Genomic DNA, 11,113 nt, shown 5'->3' with positions numbered 1-11,113 from the left:
TGTGGAGGGGAAGGGCAAAAACAAATCATTCAACTAGGGATACAAGTGGACCCATTCCAATAATGAGATGTACAAGTCATTATGTCCAAAAATGAATTTTACATCTTTGGGGGGCGTGGGGGTAGGATTGGGTAGGGGGAAGGGTGAGTATAGGAAGGTATGGGAAGGGGAAACAAAGAGGAGGCAACAATACTTGATCAGAAAGGTACTCATTATCTTGTCCATGTAATTGTAACTCCTCTGTACTGTATTCTCACAATAAAAAAAGATTAAAAAAATAGAGAGTCAGTTTAATGGGGGAGAGGGGAGGATTTCTTTGTTGCTTTGTATGTCCCTCGCCCACCGTATAACCACTGCTTTCACTGTGTTTGATGTTATTATAATTTGTGGAGGGGAAGGGAAAAACAAATCGTTTAAATAGGAATACAGGAGGATACATTGCAACAATGAGACGTACAAGTCGTTATGTCGAAAATGAACTTTACAACTTAGGCAGGGGGACAAGAGGAGGGTTGGGGGGGGCGGGGGAGGATGGGATAGGAAGGGAAAACAAAGGAGGAGGCTACAATGCTAGAGAAGAAATGTATTCATTATCTGGCCCATGTAATTGTAACCCCTCTGTACAGTATTTTCACAATAAAAAAAAGTATAGAAAAACACTGCTCTCTGATCTTAGGGAGTGGGTTTTTGAATCTCCATCTGTCAGATTTGAAGGCCCTTCTACTTCTGCCAGTCCATTTTCCTTCCTTCCTTCTCCACATAATTAATGCAAATCCCCAGTCGAAGGAGATGCAGGGTCCTTTCTCTACTGTGTCTGAGCACTTGGGTTAGAACCTGGCTCTGCCTTCTTGGCTTTGGTGCCTTCAGCTGCCTGAGAAGTGGGACAGAGACAGTCTTCCTGCTCTGTGGTTGTGTGAAGGCGATTCTGGTGTCCTGGCACATTGCAGAAGGCCTCATAACTGGGAATTTTTCCCTTCTTTCCTCCTGATGTCCAAGACCGCATTAATCTGTCATCTATCTATCTATCTATCTATCTATCTATCTATCTATCTATCTATCTATCTATCTATCTATCTATCTATCTATCTATCTATCTATCTATCTATCTATCTATCTATCTATCTATCTATCTATCTATCTATCTATCTATCTATCTATTCCATCCACCTACATACTTACCCACCTATCTCTTTGCCAGTTCTTGGGTTGAACTCAAGGCTGGGGTATTGTCTCTACCACTCTGCTACTTGAGTCACAGCATGAATTCTGGCTTTTTCTGTGTATGTGCTTCTGAGGAATCAAACCCAGGGCTTCTTGCATGCTAGGCAAGCACTCTCTCAGTAATCCACATTCCCAGCCCCCTCATCTTTTTCTTAGTGGTAGTTTTTACATAATTATGCTACCATCTTACATTTCCAAGTTTAATTTTCTGAATACTGGTTATTTCCACGAAACTGAACCTTCTCTTCCCCTACCTGATTTGTGACTCTACTGGCCTTGGTCTCATAATAAAATGTAAATAAAGGCTGCTGAGCGTTTAAGTTTGCATCATATACGGACACAGACCTGGAACTCTAAAAGAGAAAAGCAATGGGCCTGAAATGAAGAGAATGATGTGGTATGTGCAACAAACATATCTGAAAAATAAATCAGTAAATAAAAGCAGAGGCATTGCTTATGGTCTGTTTGCACTCTGGGGGGTAATATACACACATAAGTTAGTAGAGCATTGATACATAACATGGCCTTCACTTTTCAAATTTTTGTGGCCATCCCAGTGCCTAAAGTCAGGGTCCCATATGTTCCTCAGATGTTTTGCTCAAGGCTGAGGCTCCACCACCACCACCACAGCTCCATGTCCAGCCATCTGGTTATTAATTGGATATAAGGGCCACACAGGCTTTCCTGGTCTGTCCTGTATCTCTTAATCGGCTCTCTAAATACTGGAGCTCTACCCTCTGAGCCACTGCTCCACTTCTGGTTTTCTGGTGGTGTATTTGAGATAAGAGCCTCACAGACTTTTCTGCTTGGGTTGGCTTTTGATGGCAATCTCCTGAGGAGGCTTCAAGCGGCTTTCCTCAGGGATTCATCGAGGAGTTGCTCAACACAAAACATTATTCTAAATCTCGAGGGTACTAGAAAAAATCAGAAACATGAAGATGCTTCTAGTGTGTTCTAGATACTTAAGTTTGGAGACACATAACATTCATAAATATTAGATCATTTTATAGACAAAAGCACCAATGAAGACAGTGTGTGGATCACTCCAGCCTTTGGTCCTCTAATCCGGAGACAGTAAATTTACTGCAACTCAAAGCTAAGTGACAGAGCTAACATGAACTGTGGACCTTAGCTTCCAAATCCTATGACACTCATTTCTCATTTTTGGCTTCTAACCTGTGATCAGAGGGGAAGATGAGGAAAGAAAATCCTTCTCAGAGAAAGCAGATATAAAGAACATTGGGTAGTTTGCTTATAAATTCAAACCATGGGAATGACCCGGTGAAGAAGTCAGATTGTCCAGATTAAAAAATGAAGAAAAGAAAGGCAGGTGCCAGTGTCTGCTGATTATAATCCCAGCTCCTCAGATGGATGAGATGTAGAGATTCTCAGTTTGAATCTAGCCCAGGTAGGAAAGTCCTTAACATGCTTATTTCTAAGAGATCACACACACACACACACACACACAAAAAAACCCAGAAGTGGGACTGTGATTCAAGGGTAATGAGCTACCCTGGAGCAAAATGACCTCAGGGACAACCTCTAGGCTCATAGTTCAACCTCAGGACTTTCCCACCAAAAGAGCCTGTACCTCCATGCCTTTGTGTATGTATGGATGCATTCCATATATGCATTCCATATATATGTGAATCTCCAGAGTAGCTATTATGAATGGTATCAAGCTAGGAAATTTGTTCTCAATACAATGATTTCATAGCATAGAGATGGCTTTCATGACATTGTTTGTTCTGGGGCTCCCATCACTGTTCCTACTGTAACCTGAGGGTTTCTCTCCTCCTCAGGCCTGCTGGAAGAAGTCTTTCATATTGTCTGAACAGGCACACTAAAGGCCTCACTCCTGTACAGCTATATAACAAACAACTCCATCTGGGTCAATTAGTGAGGATGAGTCTGAGCAAGCTCTGAAGGTCAGGAGAAAAAGGCCTCTTTGTACCCCAAGCTCTCTCTCTCCCCAGTGCTCTGTTTTGACAGGAATCCTTTTTTGTGCCACCTTCCATGGCAGGCCAAGTTCCCTGCACTTATTCTGCCTTTGTGAGGCTATGTTCTGGTGTTCATATACAGTGCTAAATGTAATTCAGGAATCATTCAGGAACTCAACTAGGGCACGGAAGCTAATGAAATGTTTCATTGCAGATGAGGATGGGCCTTTGATGCCTCTCCTAGGATTCCTGAAGCTTGGGAAATGCAAGCACATGTCAGATATCACAATACTTCCTGTCATATGGGGCTGGTGAAGCTCATGAGGTTTTGAAAACTTTGACCTCTCCTAGTTGCGCCCTAGGTGTCTAGGTTTGATTGTGAACACAGGGCATGGATGCTGTCCATGAGATCAGAGCAGAAGACTAGTGCTTTATCATTTTGTGTCACAGCTTCACTTCTCCTTTCTCTCTGTGTGTGGGGTGTGTGTGTGTGTGTGTGTGTGTGTGTGTGTGTGTGTGTGTGTGTGTGTGTGTGTGTGTGTGTGTGTACATACACTAGTCCTGGAGCTTGGACTCAGGACTTGAGCACTGTACCTAGTTTCTCTTGTACAAGGATAGCCCTCTACCACTTGAGCCACAGAGGTACTTCAGGCTTTTTTCTGGTAATGTGGTACTGAGAAATCAAGACCAGGGTTTCATACATGCAAAGATCTCTACCCCTAAGGTACATTTCTAGCCCTCTACTTCAGGTTTGTTAGTTTGTTTATGTCTTTTTGTTGTTGTTGTTGTCAGTTGTAGGAGTTGAAGTCTAGGCCTGGGTTCTTCAGCTAAATTCGTTTGCCCTACCACTTGAGGCACAGGGCCACTTCAGGTTTTCTGGTGGTTCATTGGAGCTAAATGTCTCAAGGACTTTCCTGCCCATGATCTTCAGATCTCATCCTCTTGAGTAGCTAGGATGACAGGCATGAGCCACAAGCACCCAGCTTCCACTTCAGGTTTCTTAGTGGTGAATTGGAGATAATAGTATCATGGGACCTTTTGTGTCCGGAATAGTTTGGAACCCAGGTCCTCAGATCTCAGCTTCCTGAGAAGGCAGAAGGATTGTCCTCAGCTATAGACCCCTAGATCATGGCACTCTGTTGCAAGGGGGTCCTTGGCTCCACATGGTAGAGTGCTGGCCATGAGCACAAGAGGTAAGGGTCAGCACCTCTGCCCTGAGTTCAAGATTCATGACTGAGGAAAAACAAAACAATTGTCTGCAGGAGACAACTCACTGACACTTTAGTAATACATAATTTTGTCCCTGCCAGGGGACATATCTGGGCCTCAATATTCGTGTCTTCATAATCATCTCAGTTGTGGAGCTCTTACAAGAACCAGATGAAAGAATGCACCCTATGAAGGACACAGCACATAGCACTCTTTGAAGGACTCAGCCCACAGCATCATGTGATAGACTCAGCACACTGAACCCTGTGAAGGACTCAGCACATAACTCTATTCCACAAGCTGTCATTAGAATTAGGGTGCTTTCATCATTATCACCCTTCTTTGAGGAACATTTTATAAGCCACACAAGTTCACATCTAATGGTTTATTGGGCTGGTTTTTGGGGGGTTATACATGGGAGTTGTACTCTATGCATAGGGATACTGTTCTAATAACATTTGCTCAAAGCTAGAAATCTACCTCTTCGAGCCACATTTCCAGGATTCTCACAGACTTCCTGAAAGGGCTGGGTTTTAAAGCCCCCAAGCAGCCAGAATGATGGGGGTAAACCAGCAGTGTCTGGTTTCTTGGAGCTGGGTTGCAGCAGTTTACATCTGGCTGTCAGGTTAAGTGGCAGCTGTCAGCACCAGACTCCTAGCTTGCTCTGTGATGAGATATTTGCAGTCCTAGCCTTCTATAGTTGCAGTTAGAACATTCTACCTTTTTTGGCAGCAGTCCTGGGCTTTGAGTAAGGGCTTAGACACCGTCCTTAAGTGTTTGTGCTCCAGGCTAGCACTCAATTGATTGAATGACAGCAGAACTTCTGGGTTTTCTGTTTATATGGCACTGAGGAATTCAACCCAGGGCTTCCTGCTTACTAGGGAAGCACTCAACCATCGAGCCCCATGACTGAATGAGGTATAAGTAGGTAGACAATGCTGTATATAAATATTATGTACACAAAAAGAGACATCCCTATATTATTAACATAGATATTACTTCCAATTATTAGATATTAAATTATGTCTCCACTTAATGATGTGTGCCAGTTGAACAATTAATAAAGCATCAATTATAATTACTCAATATCCTGTTATTATTTATCATATATGTACATATATACATACATATATTTACATACTTTATAGAATAAGACAGATGTCTATATATAATTAAATATACATCATGTGTCACTACCAATTACTAAATGACTCCATGCAATTTTTATTCTGTTAGTGCTTAATAAAATATTAATAAAACTTAATACACATCCTATAATTATTGTGTCTCATTTTATCTAGAATGATTCACTAATTCAACCCTTCATCATTTATGGTAGTGACAATTATTCCACCTATGACATTTATTACATTTATGACATCCTATTACATAGCATATAGATTTGCATCCGAATTATACATCCTACCTGACACCGAGGACTTTTGAAGAAAAAAAAAAATGTGTCATGTTCGGCTTCTCACTCCAAGAATACATTTTTGGCAGTGCTGGGATCTAAACTCAGGGCTTAGAAATTCATGAATGGGTAATTTTCAGCCCAGCAGCCTCTAGCCAATTCAGCTCCTAGGCAGTTCCCAGGCCCTGAGATGGAGCCCCATATTTTGACTCCATATTGTGCCTAGTGTAGTTATTCATTTTATTTTTGTTTTATTCACCTATTTACCATTTATTTTATTGACTGTTATTACACATGGAATATTTATTACATTTATTACAGAGGTTATAGATATTCCTATGTATGAAACTTCATACCTGATACTCAGGACTTTCACAGCAAAGGAAAACATGTGTCACCATAGGCTTCTTACTCCACGATTCAATTTTTGGGAGTGCTGGCATCTGAACTTACAGCCTACAAGGCTCAATGCATAAATGGGTGACTGTCAGCACACCAACCTGGTGAATATTGAGCTGACAAGTAGTTCCCAGCACCTGAGATCGAGCTCCAGGGGTTGAGAAAATGAGAACAGATTGACATGCAGATGGTAGTACACCAAAAATATAGATCTTTATAGAATGCCAGAAATGTCTATACAATATTCAGTTATATATGCTACATTCCTACCAATTCTTGGGTATTTATTATGCCTCCATGTAATTAATATTGTTTTCATCCTTAATGAATTATTAATTAAATAAACCACTGTCCTGGAATTATTGTGTCCATGTAATTAAAAGTATTCTTTTAATGTGTCAAAAATATTCAGTAATATCCACCAGCCTCCTAAAATCACTCTAATTTTATAATAGTATCATTCAGTAACAACTAATTCAACCTTGACATTCATAACCTTTCATTGGTATTCCTATGAATAGGAACAAGACTCTTAGGATCTCCCACCATTGGTAAAGGTCAGGACCGGGCTTCAAACCCAGGGCCTATTTTGTCCTGTTGGCCAATGGCTTCCCTGGAATCCCACCAGCCTTCAGCAATGCCAGGTTACCAGCACTTTTCATGTCAATCAAACCCAGGAAGGTCACCTTGCAAAGAAAACAAATGTAAAACCAGCAGCTATTTGGAAGTTGCTGGGTTTTTGTTTTTGTTTTTTTTTTTTACCTGTTTTGTTTTATTTTATTTTTTCCTGTCAGCCTTTGGGCCCAGAATCCAGGTTTGGCTGTGGGTCCAATGGCTGCAACATAGCCTAGAGTGATCGAAGCTGAGGCAGAGTTCACGCGACCTGAGTTCAAGCCCTGTCTTTGATAAATAAAAATACATACAAAATACATACATACATTTAAAATATTTTTAAATTTTTGAGGCTCCTTGGTTTGGAATTCATGCCATTTTTTTTCTGCCAGGCCTGGGATTTGAACTCAGGGTTAGGTAAATCTGCAGCATATTGCGGTAAGGGGAAACTCACCATGCTGGAAGACAAGAATGACAGGCTCCCAGGGCCTGACTTCAAGTCCTACCACTTGTATACATTTTAAATACATGATTTATATTTACATACACATGTTTACTGCATATTTCAATTAGTGTATTTATTCATTTTATTTTGTGTTATATTTATATATTATGTATTTTAGTGAGTATGATTACACATATAATATTTTTTACATCCTATTACACAGGACATACATTTGCGTATGTATTATGCATCATTCCTGAGACCCAGGACTTTCACTGATAAAGAAAATAAGTAGGACAGTTGGCTTCTTCCACAAGGATTGTTTTTGGCAGTTCTGTGATTTGAACACCAGGCCTAGAAGGCCCAATTCATGAATGGGTCAATGTTATCCCACCAATCTGATGCAAGTGAAGTTATCGGCAAATTTGAGGACTGGAGATCAAGCCCTAAGAGTGGCCAATATATAAGCACATACATGTGTAGATTGCTGTGTGTGTGTATTTACATATGTATATGCATATATAAATGTATACAGAGACAGATAAACATTTATGTAGATTCTAGTGTATAACTCTATATAAAGAGTGATGTCTATATCTTATTTTCATATGTTCCATTGCTACCAATTATTTGGTCTAAAATTATGCCTCAATTAAATAATCACAGAAGAAGACTTAATAAATTATTAAATTAATCCATGACCTGTATTTATTGCATACAATCTTATATTAGAATGACTAGCTAAGTAGTAATTCTATTAGTACATGTCAAGCATTCTATTAGTGTTCCTATACATAGGAATGAGTTTTCTAGGATCTTCAGCATTGTGTAGGTGCCATTCCCAGGATCCAACTCAGGGCCTAGGTGTGTGAGTTAGGCTCGGGCTTCACTGACATCCCACCAGCATTTAGCCAGGCAAGGTCACGTTCAATTTTCAAGCTGAGTCATTGAGACCCAAGCCGGTCAAGTTCAAAGGAAACAAAGGTAAAACGGTTGTGTAAAACTTCCTGTTTTTTTTTTCCTTCTCCATATGTGTTGATTTGATGTTTTTATGCCAGTGTTGGGAGTGGAACTCAGACCCTAGGATCCCCGGATCATCTGTGGGTGTAAAAGCTGCACCCCAGCCTAGGGTAATCATAGTTTAAGACACAATAAAATGCTTCCTTTAGCAAAAAGAGCTCACAGAAAATGTCTAGGCTAACATTTCAAGCCTCAGGACCTGCCACACAAAAATAGAGCCAGTAACTCCATGTGTCTATGTATGCATGCATGCATTTCTATTGGTGAACATCCAGAGTCTCTCTGAAGAAAGGCACCCAGCTAGCAAATTTCCTTTGAATAGAATGATTTCATAGTACAGAGAGTGCTTTCAATACAGTGCATGTTCGGGGCTCCCCTCACTGTTCTCGGTGTAGCCTGAGTGTTTCCCCACACCTCAGGCTGCTGGAGGAAGTCTGCCTCATTGTTGGAACAGGCAGACAAAAAGCCTCTCTCCTGTACAACTGTGTAACAAACAATTCATCCAGGGGCAATTAGTGAGGATGAATGTGGGTGGGCTCTGAAGTCCAGGAGATAAAGGCCTCTTTGTACCCCAAGCTCTTTATCTCCCCAGTGCTCTGTTTTGACAGGAAGCCTTCATTTGTGTCACCTTCCATGGCAGGCCAAGTTCCTTGTACTTATCCTGTCTTTGTTAGACTATGTCCCATTGTTGAAACAAACTGCTACAATTAATTCAAGAGTACTTCTGGCAGACAACTGGGGAGCTGAACCTAATGAAATGATTCACCATTGGCAATGGTGCCTCACTTGCTTTCCAGAAGCTTGGTAAATCTAAGTATATGTGTAATATCACAATGCTTCCAGTCATCTAGGGCTGGTGAAGCTCATCAGGTTTTGAAACCTTTGACCTCTCCTAGTTGGGCCCTAGGTGGCTAGGTTTTAAGGTTGAGCACAGGGCCAGGGTGCTGACCATGAGCTCAGAGCAGAAGCTCTTTGCTTTACCATTTGTTGTCACAGTTTCATTTCTGGTATCCTTATCTGTGTGTGTGTGTATGCGTGCATGTGTGCTGTGCTCTGTGTGTGTGTGTGTGTGTGTGTGTGTGTGTGTGTGTGTGTGTGTGCGCGCGCGCACCAGTCCTGGAGATTGAACTCAGGACCTGAGCACTGTACATGAGTTTCTCCTGTATGAGGATAGCACTCTACCACTTGAACCACAGAGCCACTTCAGGCTTTTTTTCCCCTAGGGATGTGGTACTGAGGATTCAAACCCAGAGTTTCATATATGCAAGGCACTCTACCCCTAAGACACATTCCCAGCACTCCACTTCAGTTTTCTTGCTTTATTTTCTTGTAAGTGGAAGGAGTTGAAGTCAGGGCCTGGGTGCTGTCTCTGAGCTCTTCAGCTCAAATCTAGAACTCTACTACTTGAGCTACAATGTCCCTTCAGCTTTCTGGTGTTTCATTGGAGATAAACATCTCAAGGAATCTCCTGCCCAGGCTGGCTTTGGACCCTGACCCTCAGCTCTCAGGCTCCTGAGTAGCTAGAATGAGAGGTGCAACTCACCGGTTCACAGCTTCCACTTTAAGTTTCTAAGTGGTAAATAGGAGATAATAGTCTCATGGGACCTTTTGTGTCTGGGATAATGTTGAACCCAGATTGTTAGATCTCAGCTTCCTGAGTAGGCAAGATGACAGACCTCAGCTACAGATGCCAAGGGTCGTTGGCTCCACGTGGTAGGACACTAGCCATGAAACCAACAGGGAAGGGTCAGTGCCTAGGCCCTGAGTTCAACATTTACCACCGGAAAAAATAAACCAAGACAATTGTTTGTAGGAGACAACTCATTAGAGTTCAGAACATCCAAAATTTTGGCCCTGACATGGGACATATTTGAGCCTCAAATTTCTCATATGCACAATCATCTTACATGTGGAGCTCTTACAAGGACCAGGTGAAAGAATGCACCCCATGAAGGACTCAGCACATAACACCTCATGAAGGACTAATCACATAGCTCTATCCCACAAGCTGTCATTAGAATTAGGGTGTTTTCATCAGTATCACCTTTTTTTCAGAAACACATCACAAACTGCACAAAGTTCACATCTAATGGTTTAATGGGGTGAGGTTTTTTAGGAGGAAGTTAGCCATGAAGATTGCACTAGAAGTTTGGGGCTACTGCCCGAAGATTTTAGCTCAAGGCCAGAGATCTTACACTTTGAGCAACAGCTTAGAGTTTCACAGACTTCCTGCCAGGGCTGGGTTTTAAAACCACCAGTGTTAGATCTCAGCACCGGAGTATCTTGGATGATAAGGGTGAGTGAGCCAGAAGCATGTGGTTCCATGGAGCTGGCTTGCAGCAGTTTACCTCTGGCTAAATCATGTTAGATGGCAACTCTCAGCACCAGACTCCCAGCTTGCTCTGTGATGAGATATTTGCAGTCCTATCCTTATATAGTTGAGCTCAGAACATTCTTTTTTTTAAATTTAATTTTATTTTATTTGTGAACATACTGTACAGAGGAGTTACAATTACATGGGCAGGATAATGCATATATTTCTTACCAAGCATTGCAGCCTCCTCCTTTGTTTACCCTTCACATCCCTTCCCAGCCTCCCCCCTCCCCCCCCAATCCCAATCCTTCTCCTTCCCCCCTCTTCCCCCCCCCCCCGCACCGAGGTTGTAAAGCTCGTTTTGGACATGGCAACTTGTACTTCTCATTGTTGCAACAGGTCCACCTGTATCCTTAAACAACTGGTTTTTCCCCATCTCCTCCACAAGTTATACTGACATCAAATATAGTGAAAGCAGGGGTTATACTGTGGGGGAGGGACATACAAAGCAACAAAGAGATAATCTTATAAATGCATTA

The sequence above is a fragment of the Dipodomys merriami genome, unplaced genomic scaffold (genome assembly GCF_024711535.1).
Source record: "Dipodomys merriami isolate MVZ:Mamm:240054 unplaced genomic scaffold, mDipMer1.0.p SCAF_726, whole genome shotgun sequence".
NCBI classification, from domain to species: Eukaryota; Metazoa; Chordata; class Mammalia; order Rodentia; family Heteromyidae; genus Dipodomys; species Dipodomys merriami.
The sequence above is the reverse complement of the archived record's forward strand: the minus strand, read 5'-3'. Positions refer to the sequence as shown.